Raw genomic sequence first — 23,603 nt, forward strand, 5'->3', positions numbered from 1 at the left:
TATTTGAAATCAGATGGCCTTTGTCTATCTGTGCCTCTGCCTTCCAAGAGCAGGGATCAAAGACTATGCCATAATACCCCATAATACCCATCCCAGAGCTGGGATTCCTGAGGAGCCTCTGTGTTAGACAACAATGCTGATAAGGTTCATAAAATCCTGATGGCTCCATTGGTGAAGTGGCTTCAATCCCCAGGACTTATGTAAAAAAAGCCAGGCATGGTACATTTGTAATCTCAACACTTAGAAGGTATAGACAAGTGTATCCTTAAGGTTTCCTGGTCTTCACTTTCTTGAATCAATGAATTTCATGATAAGGAGAGACCCTGTTAGCTAGCTAGTTAGTTAGCTAGTTTTAAAAAGTGGGGTGCACAGTATCCTGAGACCTGAGACTAGCCTCTGGTTCCTATGCATATGGACATATAAATGCACAAGTACTTTCTGTGTACTTACATGAACACACACACACATACACACACACACACATACACACACACACATACACACACACACACACAAATGGACTGTGGTGCCCTTTACTTTAGAGGCCATAGTTCTGTAATAGAGAGGATTCTAATATTCTTGGGAGGCCCCTAGCTTTTCCTAGAGGTATTGCTAGATTCCTAAGGAAGGCTACCAAAATGAGATGCTGATGGTGATTGCAATTAGCTAGCACGAATCCTTGTGCTCATTCCTCAAGCTGACATTCAAAGATGCCATCTCTGGGTTCTGGGTGTCCCCCAAATTGTGGCTGGAGCCCCACCTCTATGCCTTGGCTCATCTTGTTTCCCTACATCATTTTCCCTTCCATCCCTCTCCTTTCTACAGTTGTGTTCATTCTTAAAGACTTCTCCCAAATCTTACATTCTCCATGGAGATCACTGACTTTCCCAGGCTCCTGTCATCTTTTCCCCTTCTAGGTTAAATCACAAATGGCACCAACTATTGATTTGGTCTCTTGGGTGTCAAGGTCATTTCTCATTCTGGATTGACAAAGCTCTAGAAGGCAGAACTCTGCCGTATCTTTTGTTTAGTGGAAGCTTTGCTTTTTGGATTGAGTCAAACCCCACTACAACTATGTTCTTTCTTTCTTAGAAATGGTTCATCATAAACACAGGGCATCCCTTCTTTCTAGTTGGCTCAGAACTCTTGACATCTGGAAATGTTTCATGGTTCTTCATGGGTGGGAGGTTGGTGCCTGTCTAATTGGCTATAGTCTCAGATAGCAGCTCTGGTTTATAGGCGTTCTATCAGAGAGACAGCGGTCTAGTGATCTTAGAGAATGTGTGACTAGAAGTCACCACTTCCTTCCATTGATTGGATGGGTTGTAGCCCACAACTGAGATGTCCTTACTGTCTTCTCTGGGATGGATGCTATGGCACACTCCCCCCACCTCTGTGTGTGTGTGTGTGTGTGTGTGTGTGTTTGTGTGCGTGCATGCGCTGTACATGTGCATGTATGTATGCCTGTATGTGGAGGCCAGAAAACAACCTCTCAGATATGGTTCTTCAGGTGTGGTCCACCATTTATATTTTGAGACAGAGTCTCTCACTGGTCTGAAACATGCTGAGAAGGCTGTGATGACTTGTCAATGAACCCTAGAGGTTGGCTTGTTTCCTTCTCCTGATCTCTCAGATTATGAGCACAAACAATACACCAGGCTTTATTTATTTATTTATTTATTTATTTATTTTCTAGTCATGGGTTCTAGAGACGAAACACAGGTCCTCATGCTTGCAATGGAAGTTCTTCACTGAAGGAGTTATTTTCTCCAGTTCTAGGTCTTTCGTTTTTAACAGTCCTGCATAAATGAAATGAAAAACATTAAGAGACAAAAATATTGTCCCTGTCCTGCAAGACCCTGCTGTATTGTCACAGAGAATCTGAAGATTTGCACTTCTCACCCTAGGCCCATCTCCACCTTGGAGAAGAGCCTCACTCTGTTGTGTAGCAATGGAAGGGGGGGGGTGCTGAGAAGTAGTGGCCAGCTACTTGGTTTGGTGGATTGAGATGTTCCTTATCTGCAGACTGTAGAGTCATAGCAGCTACTTGGAATTGTGAACACCAAATTAGATTGTGAATGTAAAGTGACACATTCGACCCCCATTTTCTTGCACCACTGCCTCTTAAAGGAGCCCTTCTTTCCCCCTGTCTGCTTGGCCTTTTGTGGTTTTTGTCCTCACCAACTCCCACCTGCCTAACAATCTTTTTGACTGCATCATTACCACTTACTAACGCATGCTGCAGTCCAAAAATCCACTTACTGTGTATTTAGTTGGCATCATCTTGGTCATCCCTGCTTCTCTATCTAGGAATTTCCAACATAGGGCAAACATGACTCCTCACTTCATTCCTCAGGGCTGACAGCTCCTCAGCTCCATCCTGTCTGGCAAGGGAGAGGCCAGTCCAGTGGGAGAGCGCTGGCTCAGTGGGGTTCCAATCCTTGTCAGGATTCTGCAACATCATCATCACACAGCATCCCAAGAAAGGGAATGATTTGGTCTGTTCAGTTCTAAAATTTTACAGTTTAATACAATTTTTTTTATGTGTGTGAGCCAGCGATAAAAGTTCTAATCTCTGAAAAGCATGAGCAGTGTTAATACAGCTCAGGAAAATACCCTCGTGTCCTCAATTTCCTGGCACGTTCTCATCCCTCACCAATGCAGAGCTTATCTCAAATAGGCAGCAGATGCTGGGTGACACTCTTCAGACCAAGAAATGGAATATGTGTGTGTGTATATATATATATATATATATATATCAAGAAATGGAATATATGTTTATATATATGTATATGTATGTATATATATGTGTGTGTGTTTATATGTGTATATATATATATATATATATATATATATATATATATATATATATATTCCTGCAGTTTAAGTACTTTGTGGAAGTAGTCATCGTCTCAGAGAGAAGACATTATTGATTTGGGCAGCTCCTTTTCTGTTTGTGTTTTCTGCAGTTTTATTAGTCACTGGTTTTTATAAGGGCATCAGAAGAGGATTCAAATGTGAGAGAGGGAGGGGAAAGGCCCAAGATCTTTCCAGAAGGACATCAAATTATGTAGCTGGTGAGCTAGATTCCTCAGCGCCCTTGTGTGGCTCATTAGGCAGCTCAGCCAGTAGACTCACATGGGGGTTCATTAAGAGCAGATCTTTACATATGGACAATGTGCAGGAAGTGGAAGACTTGGAAGTACTGGGCTCCAAATGGAATGTCTTCACCAGGACCTCAAGGCCCAGGGATCTATGTGGAAGAAGAATCGGAAAGATTATAGAAGCCAGAGGAGGTGGATGACGCCAAGGAAACATATCTTCCAGATACAGCGGGGCTGATACGCATGTGAACTCACAGAGACTGGGGCAGCATGCACAGGACCTGCTGGGGCAGGTTCAAAGCAGCCCAAATCCCAGCACAGAGAAGGGGAGGTGAACACAAAGTCCCACCCCTAACCAAGAAGCTTTTTGTGATTGACACCTACTGGGAAAATCAGTTTCTCTAACGCCTGTATCAAGCACATTCTAGGGCGGGCTCTATACCCAGGAGTTTTTTGGCTAACAAAAACTAGACTCCATGGTTTTTCATGTGCTTGTGGTTTGATGTGTGGTTTGTTTGTTTGTTTGAGGGAGAGCACAGGTGAATGAAATTGACTGAGTAGGGAGATAAGGAGGGTCGGGGAGGAATTGAAAGGAGAAAGAACATGATAAAATTATACTGTATCAAAAATTTTTAATGAAAAAAAAAAAACCCTGAGGTCTTGTATTAGTTATCTGTGGCCTCTGTGATGTTTAACCTTTATTGTCAACTTATTGAGCTCATCAACATGGAGGGCACTAAGGAGATGCACCTTTGGGTGTGTGTATAAGGGTGTTTCCAGAAGTCACCGAGAAAGGAAAAATGTGGAATGTGGGCAGCTCTGTCCTCTGGGCTTGGGTCTGGGACTGAACTAGAAGCAGAGAAAAAGAAGCCAGGGGAAAGCCTGTGTTTTCCTTCCTTCCTTCCTTCCTTCCTTCCTTCCTTCCTTCCTTCCTTCCTTCCTTTCTTCCTCTCTCTCTCTCTCTCTCTTTTCTTTCTTTCTTTCTTTCTCTCTTTCTTTCTTTCTTTCTTTCTTTCTTTCTTTCTTTCTTTCTTTCTTTCTTTCTTTCTTTCTTGTGGTTGGTGTCAGAGCCCAAGTTGTCCCTGCCTCCACTTTTCTTGCCTTCCTCTTGAACCAGGACAAACCTTCTCTCTCTTAACTTGTGTTTGTCAGCTCTCTGGTTTATTTTCTTGAGTAACGGTGGAAAATAAATGACTGTGGTAGAAATAAGCCAAGCACAGGCTATAGGCTAGGTTGCATTTCTCATGAACTGCATAAGGCATTAGGTGAATTTGAATTTTTAGTTATTTATTAGTTGTCCTTTGAGCATCTCCTTATGTGATAAAGTTTTCCAAATGCAGACAAGACAAAAGTGAAGATCTTGGCTCTTTTTTTTTCTGCATTCTTCAAATGATATGAGATTTACAAAAATAAAATAAGGGGGATAGAGAGATGGTTCGGTGGTTAAGAGCACTTGCTGCTCTTGCAGAGGACCTGGGTTGGAGTCTCAGCATTTACATGGTGGTTCACAACCATTTGTAACTCCAGTTCCATGGAAATTGATGCCCTCTTCTGACCTCTGTGGGCACTAGGCATGCACATGGTACACACCCCTACACACACACACACACACACACACATGCACACACATGCACACACATGCACGTACATGCAGGCAAATACTTATTGTAAAATAAATAAATCTTTAAAAGTTTAAGAAGAGAACAAAACTCCTACATATTTGATAGATTTAAGCACCTGGGCAATATTAGGCCAGATTTGCTTTAGTCTTTGAAGAATAAGATGTGACCTACAATTCTAATATTACAAATGATAATTCTCTTTCATCCATTATTCTCCCTTCAGGATCAATTATTATAATGAAATCATTATATCTACAGTTACATCTGATTGTATGACTTAGTGAATGAATATATAATAGATTTTATTTGAGATAATATTTTTATGAACATTAAGCGATGGCCTTAACTCCTGCATCATTGTGGCTGAGTATAAATTTAAGTTTGACAGTTAGTTTCCTCAGAACTTTCTAAGGCTTGTGGGGCTCTTGTTTTTGGCTATTATGAATTTACATGCCTATCTGTTTAATCCTTAACTCTTGGTTTCTTTGTGTATATGCCTAAAAGTAGAATGAGTCATATGGCAATCCTATGTTCAGATTTTGGAGGTACCTCCCATGTGTGGACTGCTCAGGTGTCATGGCACTAGTCTCCAGATCAGGGGATGGACTACAAATCTCAACAGCAGTTAGCATAGCTGCGATAATCCAATTTAAAAAATAAAAAAGGACAAAGAATTTTAATGCTCAAACAGGTATTTAAAGAGACCATGCACAAATGACCAACAAGCAACAAGGAACGCTCACTAACCAATTGTCGTAAGGTGATAAATAGATAAAGAGAAATGTGGCTCACATACCAGAATACCACTTAGCCTCAAAGAGAAAGTCCTGCACTTGTTGCACTATGGGTGGATATAGAAAGGTTGAAATAGGTTAAGCAGAAAGACAAGTGTCACGCGATTTCACTCACATGTGACAACAGACAACAGCTGAGGTCAGAGAAGCATGGAGTGGAACCTGTTTGCTAGAAGCCTGGAAGATATGGGACTTGGAAGAAATCGCTCAATGTCACTGGTGCTAGACAGGAAGAAGTCTGCATTTTGTTACCCGGAGGGCAATATCAGTCTGAAGAATACTGCATCATATCCTTCCAGCTGCCAAGAGGCGATGGCTTTGAATGTTTCTATCCCAAAGAAATGGTAACTGCTTGTCATGGTACAGAGGGCACATCTGTGCCTCTAGAATCACTGTCTGTGCAGGCTAGAAATGTATCAAGCATGCAGCTATATCCCATAAAGAAATGATTGTTGTTAGCTGTCCAAAAACTGAGCAAGCTTTTCCTCCCTCTTGCTACCTGGACTATGCTCCCAGGCACAGACTATATAAATGCAGGGAAAAGTTGAGTCCTCCTGATAACTTTCCAGATGTAGTGTCTCCCCACCCCAACCCCAGATCCTACTGAAAGATGGAAGAGCTGAGTGTGTCTAGGGGAAGCTATTTATTCAAAAAAGATTGTGGCAGACTGTCACCTAACCAGGTGGGGGAGGGAGCAATGGTTACAGTGGGTAATGTGAGAAAAGATGAGGGGACACAGGGGCTTTTCCTTAAATGGTGTCACATAAAAGTTGATTTAGAAGTTGTAAGCCAAGAAAAGAATCAGTTCTTACAGGTTGGGTTGCGTGGAGATAGATTTCAACGTGGTTAAAACACCTGTGGAGGTGCGTTTGTTAGCGGTATGATATACAGAACAGGAGTCAGCCAAGGAGGGAGATTAAAACTGAAGGTTGTTTGTAGAAGGACATGCTGATGCACACTGCACCTGCAGCAGGGTCTCTCGTTTCCCAGCCCACCACAGATGAACCTGCAGCAGCTGGAGTTAGGGGCTCCCATGTGATCCTTTTCAGATGCTGGCCAGCCTTTAACTGTGGCCTTTTAGGAAAGCAACTTTCTCTTCCTGAGTCTTAATTCCCTTTCTCACAAATTAGGGCTAGTATTTCTTTTTAATCACTAACTACTTCATGCCTGGTGTCCAAGTCTTACTGTGCTCTCCTGAATTCCTCAATCCTATCCTGACCTTCTTTGAAGTCTGAGAAGATAGCTTCCTTTGAGGATGTACTGAATCCTGGAAGCTTTCAGAATCTCTGATGATCTTCAAAGTCACCTGCCACACACACCCCATCTGTATCCCATGCCTCAGGTTTCACTTATTATGAAGCATCAAGAGGAGGCTGCCTTTAAACACTTTAAAGGAAAAGAGGGCCAGGCACTTCCAGAGATGAGTAGCTCATCTTTGAAATCTCTGCTTCTCTCCTCCGTTCAGGCAAAGGGGCTCTGAAGAGTCTGCAGGCTTTAGGTTGATCTTCAGTCTCGATGTCCTGGTTTTTCTCTGAGAACACCAGGATGTGTAAGGTAGGATGAGGCAGAGGCATGAAGAGCTGGAATAATGGGGAGTAAATGGAAGCTGAAAACCCTCAAGGCCATCTTGCCCAGCATCCCTAGAGTGATGAGGCAGTTGTCTCCATTCCCAGACAGCATTGATAAAGCCATCTCTTTCCAGAAACTGTAGGTATGGTTCAGAGCTGCATGAAGAGAGCTGTGTGTCACCACCAGAGGGAGAGAGAGTGGGGGCTCTAACTATAGTATTCTCGTTACTCTTTCAGAACACCGAACCATCTCTCCCCACCTACAGCCTCCCTTTCCTATAAGTCTGGAGACTTGTAGGAGACTGCACCTCTCCAGCGTTGCATATTGCTATGAGGCTCTGGCTGCAACCAGTGGGTCCCAGGGAATGACTGTGACTCTACCTCATTTATGCCTTTCCCCATAACCCTTCCTGAACCCTCCTGAGGCAACTGTGTGTTCTTATGTGTCAGGTCCTACTGTGGCATGTTTGCTCAGTGCCTGGGGTGAACCTCTCTTTCTCCTTGGCTTTTCTAACTCTTGGGTCCCCTCCCTGTTGACAGGAGTGGGTTAGGCAAACTTTTCTGTGGGAACACTGTAGGAGAGTTCATAGCTGGTGAACATCATTCAGAATCTCTGTGGCAAGTTTACACAGCACTCACATGCGTCGTGTAGCCAACTGTGTCCCAGGCTGTGGGGCAAGCCTGGATGGATAACTCAGAGAAGTCGCACAGCTCTCTCTATATGGGTCTAAGAAAGATCACAACGGAGATTCTAACAGTTGGTTTTGGGTTCTATGATATTTAAAACACAATACCCTTTCCCATGAGCCCTTTTAAAATGAGGATTTTGAAATTAATACAGCATTTCAAAATTTACCGTTTCTTGTTACATTTTTTCATTTACATGCTCTGTGAGGTGGTGATGGCAGACGTGTGTTGCACGTCACTATGTCTGAGAACTGTGTCCAAGAAAAGCACTCATTGCTTCCTAGTACATGGCTACCCCCTCTCTAAGAGAGCTGAAAGGGATGCCCCAGACTGTCATGGTGCCCTGCTCAGATGAACACATCACTAATTATTCCAAGTGCAGCTTTGATCACGGGGGAGGGGGGGTTGGGGGGGAGAGGGGAGGGGGCATGTTTAATAATGTCCAGGGCAGCAAATGTAAGCTGGGACTGCTAGAGAAAATTTGAGATGCACAGTCATTGTCAACATTAGGAAAGGAGAAAGGGAAGAAATTAACATATTTAAACAAAGTGGTATGTGTGCTGCACCAAGAATATTTTAGTGGATGCAGGATGTTCAGGCTTAGAGACGTCAGTACATTTGCTCATGGTGAGGGCTAGTAATTCAGAGCACAGTCTGAAAGTAAATTTCTAGTGCATTCATTCGAAAGACAAACATTTACTGGACACATACATATTCCACACACATGATTGATTTCTGGGGTTGAGCAATAATAGGGCTTGTATGTTAGCAGGAACCTAAAACTAAACTGAAATGTAAGTCTGTTTGTCCATCTATCCATCCATCCATCCATCATCTAATTATCCATATATTACCTATATTATTAAAACTAAATAGGTCATGTGAATATCTATCATCTATATATCCACCCATCTCTGATCTATCTCTTTGTTATCTATCTATCTATCTATCTATCCATCATCTATCTATCTATCTATCTATCTATCTATCTATCTATCTATAGCTACCTAATACTAACTACGTTAATCTCTATCTACAGTCTATTTGATCATCTACCTACTTATAAACAGTTGGTGATGAGAAAAAGGAGACCAGCAGAACAGGGAAGCAGAGACTTTTGGGGTACATTGTAAGGCCAAGCAAGGAAGGCCTTCTGAGAAAGTCCTTACAACAGGGGTCTGCAGGTAATGAAGGCATGGGTATGTGGGCAGCTGAATGAGGACTGGCCAGGTGGCAGGAGAGACAGATGTAACAACTTGGAGGAGGTTTCTGCAGTGCAGGAGGGCAGCAGGACAGCCAGGAGGACCTGTCCTTGTGTGCAGGAGAGCAGCCAGGAGGCCAGGGGTTCAGTGGAAGCCGACTGATAGGCTGGAAGGGGACGCAACCAGGAAGTATGGACACTGGACTATGGGGATCCCTGAAGGCTCTGGATTGTATGCTGAGATAAGAAGCCACACAGTGGTGTCAATGGAAGAGTTACTGTTTATTTTTACTTTCTAAGGACAGCAATGGCTGTGTGCACCCCGATCAGGGTTGCAGAGGAGGAATAGGAGCAGTGCAGACTCGGATATATTCTGGGGCAGTAGGTATGTTTACCAGTGGGTTGACTATTTAATATAAGAGAAAGGTGGGAATATCCGGATTCTGATGCTCAGATAGTTAATTGAAGAACTCAAACTTGTGATGTGGCTGAAAGTGACCTTGAACTTGTGGTCCTCTTGTTTCTACCCCTGAGAACTAGAATTATAGCATTTGCTACCCTACCTGCTTCATGGTGAATTGGAGATAGAACAAAAGGATTTATTATACAAGCTATGTAAGCACTCTACCCTAATATTTATTCTGTAAGCTGTATCTCTGTACGAAATACAACTCTTATTAGACAAAAGTTTCAGAGTGAGCAGAGCGTAATTAGAAGTGACAATTAGAAATATTTTAAAGAATTTTGCTATACATTGAGAGAAGAATAAGCAGTTCCTTATAAGGGTTTGTTGAGTGGCTCTTTATTTGTTTTTCTGTAGGATGAGAAATAAGTTTGTATAACACCTACAGAGTGGATGCATCTGGCATGGGGAAAGCCCTGGGCTCTTCCGTGGGTGCAAGTTGTCAACCACATGAGAAAAATGTCAATGCAGAAATGGTAAAAGCAGATGACAGATGAGCAGAACAGTAGCCTGGTTCGGCAAGAAGGATGCCCTCTTAAAGGGCACAAGTATAGTGTGGGAAGACTGACCTGCAGTGACTCCAGGAAGGACACACAGGTGGCATAGATGTTGGAGGGTAGGTGGAGGTTGCTGGGGAGATTTTCATCCATTCAAGTCTGATTTCTCTGAGAAACAGGAAGCAAGTTGTCAGCTGATTGAGGGGCAGGGAAGAAACAGGGTGAAGGAGGCTAGCAGGTAGAATGTTAGAAAGAAGGAAGATCAGAAGGCTAGGGTTCTGCACAAGCCATTCAGGTAGCCTGTGCTTTGTTCCCCCTACCATGGTACCAACACAGAAAAGCACAGAGTCCTATTCAGTCAACTTTGAGGTATTTCCAGGAGAAAAAAGGGCGAGAAAATTGGAAGCCTGTCCGATTGGTTGATTCAAATCTCAGGGTAACTGGGGAACTAACACGCGAGGTGGGTTATGGAATGGTGGCCCCCTTGGGCTGAGAAGAAATGGATATGTGTAGTAGATAAATGTTCTCAGAGGAGAAAGATGCTGCTAGAAGGATGTGAGGGATCAAAGGCAGGAGTGAGGAGACAGTAGGGTAAGACCACAACAGAGCAGTGGCCGTAGCTAATGTCAAAGTCTCTGACACAAGAAGTGAGCTGATAAACAAGGGGAGGTGTAAGACCAGACAGTCAAGGGTAATACAAACCAAAGAACCGAGAAGCCATGGTTTGGAAAGAGTGTGTGCACAAATGTTCAAATAGCCAGGAGTAATGTGCAGAGTAGCATTGGAGGTGAAGACATTGATCCACGTCATAGGGTTATGGGGGGGGGAGAGAGAGAGAGAGAGAGAGAGAGAGAGAGAGAGAGAGAGAGAGAGAGAGAGAGAGAGAGAGAAAGAGAGAGAGAGAGAGGCTCAGACCTACAGATCTTTCTCCTGGGCCATGGGGATGCTGGTTGGAGATGTGAAATCTGTAGCTTTAGGTAGGATTTGTGTACACACTGAACCTTGAGATTATGCCTTTGAAGCCTTCCACCAATGAAAGAGGTAGCCTGGTGGTCTGCCATTGAGGATTTTAAGAAGGAGAGGGAGACCTGCAGTCTGAAAGCATCTTGGAGGATCAAGGGCCCCTTGTGTCTAGAATGAGGATGAGAACAAGTGTGAGGAAAGAAGCACTACTTGAGAGGGCTGGTCACGAATTCATGTCCTCAGTGGGTAATGCTGGGTGTCATTGTCAGTGGTGATGTTGGGTATACAGGATAATTTGCTAATGACTGAGACTGGGGTGGTAAAGGGGATGGAAACCAAGATATTCTGATTTCATTGGACAATGGTTTACAAAATAAAAAATGCCAGCTGATGTCAATGACTATCCAGAGTTGACATGATTTTGCATAATGATTTTCATGTTAGGTCAAGTTGCTCCCAAGTACAGGGATCAGGCTTAACTTAGAACACACCTAAACTTGTATATATATATTTTTTTCCGTTGTTGTTGCTGTGACCAAATACCCGACAAAGAGCAACGTAAGGGAAGGAGGACTTATTTCACACTTCAGGGGGATTCAGTCCATCATGGTGGGAGAGGTACAGTGGCTGGTCATATCATGTCCAAAATCAAATCAGGAAGTGGAGAGCAGTCAAGAAGTAGGGCCACACTAAAGTCTCAAGACCCACCCCTAAGAACCCACTTCTTCCAGCAAATCTCCTATAGGTTCTGCAACCTTCCCAATCAGCGCCACCATCTGGGGACTAAGTGTTCAAACACATGAGCCAGCCCATCAGTCATCACAACCCCAGGCAGATGGTAAGTGTCAGAGTGAGTTTTCCAGCAGATGAGTTGTCACAGGAAATAAAATGAGTAGAATTAATCAGTGACGGGGAGGGAAACAATGTCCTGGAAGGAGGATGTGGTCAGAGCCGTGTTCCAGATAGAGCCAGCAGCTTTTGTAGAGGCTTTAGGAAGAATCTGAGGCGTCTAAAGATCTGTGAAGAGGGTTCTCTGTCACTGAACCCAGTTGGGAGCCCCAGCGTACAGAGTGAGGTCATGCCTGATTGGGACCCTGCACTTGTCAGTGGGAGCCGCTGATGCCTTTGACACAGGCTCTCCTAGATCTATTCTCTATTCTCCGGGTCTGTGGCAGGAAGGGTGGCACCAGTCTTAGAAAGGGGTTAACAATGGCTGAGATGGCCTATCATTGGCCTACTCTACCTGAGCCATCTCTTCCTATTCTTTAAGAGCCTTCTGGAAAGACCTTGGTAGCTATTTTCTATGTCTCTTGTTCCTACCTATTTTCCACTTGGTTTTGAGTCTGATGTGATGTTGACTCTGTCAGTCTGTCAGAATCTGTCTGTCTTTCCCTCACTAGTGTGAATGATGTTATTTTTTATGGAAAACTTGATAGTGGCTCCTCTCTGCCAACAAACGAGTACACTATCTGTCCCTGCCTCAGGAAAGCGCAATTACTTTTAATTCCCTGAATGTCAAAATTATCTAAGTTCGTGGTTTCTTGCAGGCCAGAGAGAAAGACATGAACTAGGGTGGCTGGAAATGTCTGGAGCACACTCTGGGGCTGTGAAAATAAAGATCAGCAAAGGAGGGGAGGTATACAGTAACTGGACCCCCAGATCCCATGGCATCTCTAATCTGACTGTTTTCACCAGATTCCTTGTTGGGCAGATTCCAGCATCTGTCCTGTAGCTTTTGTACTAAGTTGTGACCTTTAGGGTAACCTCATCCCTGCCCAGGGTACCAGTGAGCCTCTGAATGCAAATGAGATCATGTATATGCAAGCACTCTGTAAACAGCACAGCACCCTGTGCATGCAAAACATTGTTACAAATTGCACACATTTACAGTTGTTTACTGTGAACTTCCCTCTAAGGTCCAGCTCTGCCTTGAAATCCATCAGCCTGGGATCTCAGGCGAGGTGACTCACATACAGTAGCTCAGATATGGTATACTGGGCAGAGATGTGGGTAACAAGTCCATCCACTTCTTACTGCTTGTCCTCCCCAGCCCTGTCATTTTGGCCACCTTTTGTCTCTTCTCCATTTGTTACAATCTCTATTTGCATACATAACCATTTGACAGATATGTCTTGAGTCTCTTTCAACAGCTCCTCACCATCTCCAGACTGGCAAGTTAGTTAACAGTTCTGAGCCAAATTTTCCTTACATGTAAAATGATTTCTGCTCCTCAGAATTATAAGAACTAAAGAGCTTTAAATAGCTAAAACATATAAAATAATTCAAGAGTAAAATAGTCAATATGTGGAGCTTGGTACATTAAGTTGTTTAGCTTGCTATAAGAGCAGACTGAACCCAGAGAACTTGAATCACCTAAAGGCACCCCATGATGGGTCACTGAGCCTAGATCGGCATGCTGGTGCTAATCCTGAATCTGAGAGCTTCTGTCAGTCTCCTCTTCCTACCTGGTTCTCCTTTGTGTTATCTACTTCATCTCATAACAAATCCAACTCATATGAAGTTTCATATGGAGCGTATTGCTAATAACTGTATTCACCTCTACAACAGCCTGGAGAGAGAAATGGCATTTCAGGCTGCTCTGGAGCCAGCCACCCCCACTGCTGCCTTCAGGCCCTTTGCATTTGGGAGTCCTTTTCCTCAAGGTGTTCTCTGTCTGTATATCAGCGTGATGTCCTTACAGAGAGGCATCATTGCTGCCTCTGCCTGTATCTTTCCTCATTGAATTTATTACCACCCGGCATGCAGCAACTGCTTCTCCCAGAAGACTGCAGTGTGCCTGAGGGCCAGGCTTTGAATGGTCAGTCCTTCAAGTGCACCTGACCGACAGCAACCATGAGGAAGTTACTGAATGGGCAGATCTAGTCTACAGATGAGAACAAGGTTTGGAGACTACACAAGCCGCCCTGGTCCCTGAACTCAGAGAACCAAGGCAAGCCTTTACAGTGATTCTCCCAGACTGGCACAGCTCCAACTCCTTAGACCCATACCTCAGAGGCGTTTCTAGACATACATGTGTGATGGGTCTACACTCAATTGAACCCCCCAGATCAGGCATTTAAGTCTGCTGCAGGTCTTCCTTACATGGTTATCCTTCTTACAATGAAGTGGGGCTCTGCAGGGAACCCCATTTGTGCTGCTCCCTGGAAGCCTGAGCTTGGTAGAGTGGAAGAGAAATGAGAGGTGTTTCCACCTCCCTTCTTAGCCCTGGGCCAGGAAAAGCCTCTTTGCAAGGGAGTAATTTCCAGAAGCAGAGAGAAACAGGGCTGGGGCCATGAATGTGTCTGCAACTGCATCCTTAAAAAGGATGGTGGTGAAGTCGCTGTCATGTTGGGAACCAGCACTGTCACTGGAGGACCCTGCTGTCACCACAGTATCAGATCTGTCACCATAGATTCAGCTCTTCCTTCCCAGTCTGCTCCTTACCTTTTATTCATTTATTTACTTTTTCATTTTGTGTATCTTTTGATCTTACAGATGAACACAGCAGGCAGATGGGAGGGGGCAGCATGATGGAGAAAGATTGGGGGTTCAGCCATGAATTCCCCCACCTCACAGTCTTCATACAGGCACTGGGACACTCACAGAAGGGCGACATGCATCTTACACAGTTGATCACAAGCTGCTTTCTGACTAACTCATCAGCAAGCTCATCATGTCCGTTCTAGAATCATCTCTGAGGTTAAGTGAAAGGTGTGTCAGCAAGAAGTCATGCTGAACTTAAACACCATCTGCTTTGGTCTTCTCTGCTCAGAGCCCGATATTGGACACACAGATACAGATAGCCAAGATTAAAACAGTAGTGACTAGCCACAGCCATTGGTTGTCTTAATGACTGCTTTCAGTCATTAGGATGCCAGGATTGGATTGATCACCAACGAGCGGATTGATTAGCTGGTGCTCATCTGCAATCTAAGCTCTTCTGTGCCTCCACTTCATTTCAGTTATTTCATTAAGATGGATGGGCTGGCAATGCCACGCCCCCTGGGAGGCTGGGCTGCAGAGTTCTGCCTGAACGGAGCTTTAGAGAGAAGAATAAGCTGGACATAGGGAGGGTAGAGGAGCAGAGGCTCAGGGCTCTTTGTTCACATCCAGTGGTGCTGGGTGAGCCACTCGGCCTGCAGCTGGCGGTGGCAGCTCATGCCAAGGGACAGGTGGTCAGCCACATTTGCTGAGTGTGGGTGCAGCTTTGTGGAGGTTTTCAGGACTGTTTTCCAGTCTTGGGGTGTCTTCCTGCACAAAATCTGTCTTTATTCTGGCATGGATCTATGTCATGTTCTGGTAGGGTCATCCTACCATGACAGATTTTTCTGGGGAAATTAAATGCCCTCATGTCAATCATTTGTGCCTCTGGAAGCAGCTACAATCAAAAGGCGTAGAGACTTAGCTTGAGCCTGTGGTAGTTTGAATGAAAATGGCTCCCATAGGCTCCTATGTTTAAATGCTTGGTCCCCAGTTAGTGGAACTATTTGGAAAGGGTTCAGAGGCGTGGCCTTGTTGAAAAGGTGTGTCACTGGGGGGTGGACCTTAGGGTTTCAAGAGCCCACATCAGGCTCAGTCTCTCTCTATTTCTGTTGCCTAAGGATCAGGATGTAAAGTTCTCAACCCCTGTTCCCAGCTACTACATCCTCTTTACTTCCCACCACTGTATTCATGCACTAACCCCCTAAAACTGTAAGCAAGTCCCCAGTTAAATGCTTTTGTTTATAGGAGTTGCCTTGGTCATGGTGGCTCTTCTCACCAATAGAACAGTGACCAAGACAAGCCTTTGGCTCTGTGTAAGGATTGGCAGCTACTGGGCCAGTATCCTGACCAGCTCCTTGCCTGTTACTTGCTTTGCAATATTCTGATCCTTCTTTCTCCAGTCGGTTTCTGCTGGTAATTTGAGGGAGTGTTGATCTCTTCATGCCGTTGTTTACCTAATCTTGAAGAATTTCGGGGTCCCAAGATGTCTCATGTTCCTAAATCAGACCCTGGCCCACTGGGTGTGCATTTGAGTAGCATAGAACACCCTCTCCCTGGGACACACTTGGATTCCTCGGAAGCCTTTAGCAATCTGGATGGTTAGTTTCAGAAACTGTGGCAACCCTAAGAAGACACTACCTGCATTCCCAGCAACTTCACTATGGCTTGAAGTTGCTGAACCTTTCCAGACTGTCCCTTGCAGGATCCCTTTACTCATGAAGAGCCCAAGCCCTGGGATTCAATGGTCTGAAGTCTTCTTGCCCCAGTGGCTTCTTTCCCACGGTGAATTTTATTTACAGTTTTCTCTAAATATGCTACATATCTTTTTTCCCCTTTCTGGAACTTGTAGTTCAGAAGCTCTAGGTAAATTACTTGCTTGGCCCTGCCTGACCCTGTCTGGTCCTACCTGACCCTGTCTGGTCCTACCTGATCCTTTCTGGCCCTACCTGGTCCAGCCTGGTCCAGCCTGGCCCTGCCTGGTCTTTTCTGATCCTGACTGATCCTGCCTGGTCCTTCCTGGTCCTTCCTATTCCTGCCTGTCCTTGCCTGTCCCTGCCTCACCCTGACTGACTCTTTCTGGCTCTTCCTGGCTGTTTCCCTCAGCACACAGCTGGCAAATTTACCAATTCTTCTTGCATTTCTGAAAGGCACGGCCTAGGCTCTCTCGCATGTGTATATTGTTCGGTCTTCAGTTATAGCTGGGTGCTTTGCTTCTTTATCTTGCCTTTATTCTTTTTATTTTCTCCTGAGGAAGAAAGTATTTAATCTCCACGACTTTACTTCTTACCCCTCAGTGCAGGAAACTATTGATTACAAATGCTCATTTGATGTCCTCAAAGCCATTGAAACTTTTTAATGAGCTTCTAAACATTTGTCTATGCATACAGATTTTCTTATTGAATTGGAATAGTTCTTTCTGAAAGGGGTTAGGACTGAGGCTTTCCACAGGTTTAGCAAAGATGTTTGTTTTATTAGAAGAGGTAGGCAGATACCTTTGTGAGGAGTATAATAGAAGTCTACAAAGCACTTTAGGGTGGTATCTTAGTTTTAGTCTTTGTGGCTGTGATAAAAATACCCTGACCAAAGTAACTTAAGGGAGAAAGAAATTACTTGGCTCACAATTTCAGATTATATCCCATTGTTCCAGGGAAGCCAAGACCACAGGAGCTTGAAGCAACTGGGCATATCACATCTACAGTGGAGAGCAGAGTGGAGCATGTTTGTTTTTCTACTCCTGCACAGTCCAGGACTCCAAGCACAGGGAATGGTACTGCCCACAGTGGGTGAGTTCCTTTACACAAACTAGTGTAATTAAGATAATTCTTCATAGATATGCTCAGAGGCCTTTCTTCTGGGTGAGTCTAGATTGTGCTAAGATGGCAATTAGAGCTAGCCATCAGAAGGCTTGGAGCTAGGAGGTGATTTCTGCTTCTTATTCTTGGTAACAAGTTCTATCTCGGCCAGAATCCAGAAATGTCCTTGGTTATACTGCAAAGCTGTCCTGGGGACAGAGGTCAGAAAAGTCAACAATGTTTAGGGACACTCTTTGGGTTTCTGGTTTCTTGTCGTTATACTATTCCTCTTTTACACAGCCATCTAATGAGCATAGCTGCCTGGAAGTGACCCATGATTATATACTTCCTTGTCCCTAGAAGATGTCTGTCAAACTATAGCCTAAGTACTGGGATGGGATGTGCATCAGTGTTTCATGGTGGGCCGACTGAAATCACCAACTCATCTTCTCCACAATACAACCTTATTAACCTTTATAATATACACATATGTGTATATATACTTATATATATGTATGCTTAATTATATATATGTATACTTAATTATTAATGTGTGTATACATATACACATATATGTATATTTGTATACATACATATATGTATATATACAGATAGTATGTATATATACAGATAGTATGTATGCACAGATAGTATTTTTTTAAATTTTTTATTAGGTATTTTCCTCATTTACATTTCCAATGCTATCCCAAAAGTCCCCCATATCCCCCCACTCCTCTACCCACCCACTCACCCTTTTTGGCCCTGGCATTCCCCTGTACTGGGGCATATAAAGTTTGCAAGCCCAATGGGCCTCTCTTTCCAGAGATGGCCGACTAGGCCATCTTTTGATACATATGCAGCTAGAGTCAAGAGCTCCGGAGTACTGGTTGGTTCATATTGTTGTTCCACCTATAGGGTTGCAGTTCCCTTTAGCTCCTTGGGTACTTTCTCTAGCTCCTTCATTGGGGGCTCTGTGATCCATCCAATAGCTGACTGTGAGCATCCACTTCTGCATTTGCTAGGCCCTGGCCTAGTCTCATAAGAGACAGCTATATCTGGGTCCTTTCAGCAAAATCTTGCTAGTGTATGCAATGGTGTCAGCGTTTGGAAGCTGATTATGGGATGGATCCCTGGATATGGCAATCACTAGATGGTCCATCCTTTTGTCACAGTTCCAAATTTTGTCTCTGTAACTCCTTCCATGGGTGTTTTGTTCCCAATTCTAAGAAGGGGCAAAGTGTCCACATTTTGGTCTTCATTCTTCTTGAGTTTCATGCGTTTAGCAAATTGTATCTTATATCTTGGGTATCCTAAGTTTCTGGGCTAATATCCACTTATCAGTGAGTACATATTGTGTGAGTTCCTTTGTGATTGGGTTACCTCATTCAGGATGATGCCCTCCAGGTCCATCCATTTGCCTAGGAATTTCATAAATTCATTCTTTTTAATAGCTGAATAGTACTCCATTGTGTAAATGTACCACATTTTCTGTATCCATTCCTCTGTTGAGGGGCATCTGGGTTCTTTCCAGCTTCTGGCTATTATAAATAAGGCTTCTATGAACATAGTGGAGCATGTGTCCTTCTTACCGGTTGGGACATCTTCTGGATATATGCCCAGGAGAGGTATTGCTGGATCCTCCGGTAGTACTATGTCCAATTTTCTGAGGAACCACCAGACTGATTTCCAGAGTGGTTGTACAAGCTTGCAATCCCACCAACAATGGAGGAGTGTTCCTCTTGCTCCACATCCTCGCCAGCATCTGCTGTCACCTGAATTTTTGATCTTAGCCATTCTGACTGGTGTGAGGTGAAATCTCAGGGTAGTTTTGATTTGCATTTCCCTGATGATTAAGGATGTTGAACATTTTTTCAGGTGCTTCTCTGCCATTCGGTATTCCTCAGGTGAGAATTCTTTGTTCAGCTTATACAGATAGTATTAATTAAGCCATATATGTATGTGTACACACACACACACACACACACACACACACACACACACACACACACATTCTTGTTTTGGGAGCTCTGTTCATCTCCTTTCTCTTAATCTCTCTTTTACAACAAAGCTCTTTCTGAAACTCACGCCTCATGCTTATGTTGACTATGAAATTTATTTTTCACATTCACTAGACTTGGTAGCTGCCGATCATCTAGTGCTCTAGCCCCTGAATTACACTCACCAGAGATGAGAAAGTCTCCATTCATTCCAGAGTTAAACAGCAGGAAGTCAGTACTACAGGCACAGGACATGAAGGCCTGGTGAGCTCCTAAAAGAGATGCTGACCAGCACTGACCAAGCATGGCCAGGAGACTCATGCCAAATGCCATGAAAGGATTAAAAAACAGAGGGTGGCCTAAAGATTGCCACAGGCCAGTGTGACATTCCCGTGTGTTTTCTGCTGAGTCCAGCAGGAGAGTGGCAAGAAGGAGAGGAAGTGGCTTGAGTCATGGAACTCACAGGCTCTGGTTCTCCAGTGAGCTGGGAACACAGAGGAAAGAACTTGAGGAAATCTTGCCACTAAACTTATTAATACCTTGAGGACTTTAAAAGATTGGGGGCAGGGAGGCAACTTTCATTTCAAACCTTAGTCTCTATCCTGAGAAGATGATAGGATGCATGAGTGTTATAATGATACACTTTCCTGAAGTAGTTAAATGGCTTCCGGTCTTGTCAGTTGTTGATATTCACTTCTTGGGAATTTTAAGCCTTTGACAACAACCTATCATGTACTAACAGAACATACTAAAATGTTTTTTCTAAATATCTTTCTCATGTTGAATTATACTCTGAGGTATGTGTATATGTGTGCACACGAGTAAAGATGTAAGATGTGTCTATGTGTAAGCTTGTTTCATATTCGGTATTTTGGACAATGTGTATGCTAAGTGTGTATAAATGAACAGGAAGGATATGGTTGAGCTTGTTCAGGTTGAGATATACATATCTGTGGCCAAAGTATTTTATGCCACGTTGGAAGAAGTAACCCAATAAAATATTAGACAGATACAATGTCATCTCTATTTAAATTAAGACACCTTATGCATGGGATGTGGCGGTAAGTTGACTCTCTAGGTGACTGAAGAGGTTAGCCCTGATATATAGCAATTTCCAATGGCCATGGTGTAAATGCTTTCACCACAGCTAACTTCAAATTGTCAGTATGATATCACTAAGTATGGAGATCAGGGTTGGCTCATATGTGTCAGTAGGAACCTGATTGAACATGTAATTAACCACTATGGAGGCAATTGTATAATGAAATCCATAATTCTCATTCTTGGAGGCTTTGAGAATATTTTTACACACAAACACACACACACACACGCACGCACGCGCGCGTGTGTGTGTGTGTGTGTGTGTGTGTGTTCCTTTCTCATGTATGACTACCAGGGAAATGCTGATGTAATGTGAATGAAGAGACTGTGTCTTTTAAGGATAAAATATGAGACATCTATAAGCACTGTTAAACCAGAATAAACTAGGACAGACTTCAACCATGGGTTAATATTGGACAAAGAACATGCAAAGGAGGCTGCTTAAAAGGGTGGTTATCTGGCCTAGCAAGGAAAACAGCCAGAAGAGATAGCCAAGGATATTAAAGACATAATTTTTCCTATGTCATGAATCTGCTATGGGCATGGGCTGCTCATAGATCATAGAACTTGCCATGCAGGGTTCATGTTCCATTACCCACTCTAATGGAGGAAAGCCGGACAGTGTAACTCATACCAATATTCAGCTCTGAAAAGAACATGCAATTGGATCTGAAGAGCAGGTTGGTCTTCTTCCTGTCCCATGAGTGGCTTACCTGCTTTCTCGGGAGTGTTGAGAACACACCCATGACAAAGTATCTTGTTAGGAATCAAGAGAAGCCATGGGCCAAGTTCAATCCCCTTTGTGTGCTTGAGTGTAGGGTTACTGCGGGGTAGTTAGAGCTCCCCATGAGGATGTTGGCAGTCTCACTCAAGAATCAGTTCTAAGTTTGAGGTGGTGACTCAGTGGGTGATGTATTTGCTGTACAACCATGGGGATGTGAATTCATATTCCCAGCACCCATGTAGAAGCTGAAGCTTGGCATGGTGGCACATGTCTGCAAATGAACTGGGGAGGGGACAGGCAGATCCTGTGGCTCAGGTTCAGTGAGAGGCCACGTCTCAAGAAAATAAGATGGAAAGAAATAGAAGAAACCACGTAAGCTGACTTCTGTCCTCCATATGTGAAATTATGAACACACACACACACAAATACTCACAGACACACACATGCACAGGTGCACACATGCACAGGCACACACAGGCATGCACACATGTACACAGTACAAATTCCTTTTTTTTTTTTTTTTTTTTTGAGACAGGGTTTCTCTGTGTAGCCCTGGCTGTCCTGGAACTAACTCTGTAGACCAGGCTGGCCTTGAACTCAGAAATCTGCCTGCCTCTGCCTCCCAAGTGCTGGGATTAAAGGCATGCACCACCACTGCCCGGCCACACATGAGTTCTAATGAAAGGTTTGAAACAAATTTTGTCTTAGAAATAAAAACTTTTTTCTAAGAAAAACATATTTAATTCATTTGTAGGGTTTAGAGGTTTTCTCCCCTACCCCCAACCCTGTGTGTGTGTGTGTGTGTGTGTGTGTGTGTGTGTGTGTGTGCGCACGCGCGCGCACACACAGGTATACAGCTTCAGTTGCTGCTGACTATAAGAGAAATCAATATCTGGCCACTGGCAGTTGTGGACTGTTACAGCTTGGTGACAGCTGATATATTGGTACTTGGCAATGAGAAGAAAGGCTGGTATGCATGCTATCAATTTTTAGAGCTTATTTTATCTATGCCAATACCAGTGACCCAACATTCCATTTATCATTCTTGCTCATGGATGAAATAGTTGATAAAGGACAATAACTTTTAGCCTATATAATTCATATACTTTTCCATGTGCCAGTTGTGGGATAGAGAAATAGAAATATAAAGTTCTGTTGGAGGTTAGGTGTACGGGACATACTTGTCGATGCATTTCTGTTGGAAGAGGACTTGCCTACCATACCCAAAGCCACAGATTCAGTCCCTTAGCAGTGCATAAACTGGTTGTGGGCACACACTTGTAATCCTAGCACTTGGGGGATAGAGGCAGAAAGATCAGAAGATCAGGGTTATTCTTCAGCTACACAGTGAGCTTTGAGAGACATTGCCCAGCTTGAGATACAGGAGACTGAAAGAAATCCTTTAGTTCTGAGGCCTGAGCTCCCCAAAGCCTAAGCAGTGAGTGGCTTCAGCTTTTCCTTCCGTGTGTGGCATCTACTTGTTCATGTTTGCCTGCCTTCAACACCACTTCTGGGCTGTATTACCTCACCAAGAGATGAATGCACCACTATCTTTCTTGGTAATGAGAATAATCTTGATATCTAGTACCCCAAAGCAGGGTGCTGTTCACACTTGGCTGAGGGTTGCTTCTACCTTATTCTAATCCACAGAGATCCCTGTGATACTAGAAACCAAGGCTTGGAGTGGCTGAGCCATGACCCTGGACCTCCCCAGATTAAGTAAGGGTGGCCCTTTGTTTGCTCTGTCTCCAAACAAAGCCCACTTGCTGCAAAGACGCACAGGCACACCCAGTGCGTTGTGCTCTTAGTATCTCCTTGTTCTGATATAATGTCTGCATAACAGCCAGAAAGATTACCCCACTGACTCTCACTTTCCTGGGAGACCTCCTGACAGACACACCCCAAACACTTTGACCTTTTACTTCTAAAAACCCTGAGAACTCAGCTACATGCTAAACAAGCCCAGAGCACAGGTTTCCCTCTGCATCAAGTGCCATCTTCTTTAGTGCACAGCAAGCATGTGATCAGTTACATGCCCTATCTATTTTCGTGGACATCTATGTGGTTTTTGTTCCCGAGGTGATAGGTCTTAACATCAAGAAGAAAACTGCTAGGCAGAAAAACCAGGCAAGTGGTGATGCCTAAAGATGTTGTCCCTTCCTTTACCTTTGAGATAACAAATGAACTCATTCTTCAAGGCTTATCTCAAATTACACAACTCTTTTCATATCATCTATCTAACTATGTTCTATCAACCATCCATATATGTATCTATAATCTTACCTATCTATCTATCTATCTATCTACCCATCTTTCTATCATCTATCAGTTAATCATCTATTGGTAGTAGCTAAGCCTCTTCTAAGAGTGGTGTGGGAGTGTAATGCAGAAGCTGTCCTTATGGAAAGGCCTGAGGAGTTGGGTTCCCACATGGCAAGGACCTGTGGGGAAGATTGTGCAGAATCTCCTGGCCTTTCCTGAAGGAATGCTGGGATCGCTTTTGCCTTGCATTTGGGATTTTGGCTTTGCTATTAGAAGATTTTACTTTCACTCTGTCTGTGACAGACGTTTTCCCAGGATCAGAAAAAGAAAGCTGGGGCCGTCATT

This window comes from Mus caroli, unplaced genomic scaffold, assembly GCF_978045245.1.
Source record: "Mus caroli unplaced genomic scaffold, Mus_caroli_1 scaffold_1, whole genome shotgun sequence".
Taxonomy (NCBI): Eukaryota; Metazoa; Chordata; class Mammalia; order Rodentia; family Muridae; genus Mus; species Mus caroli.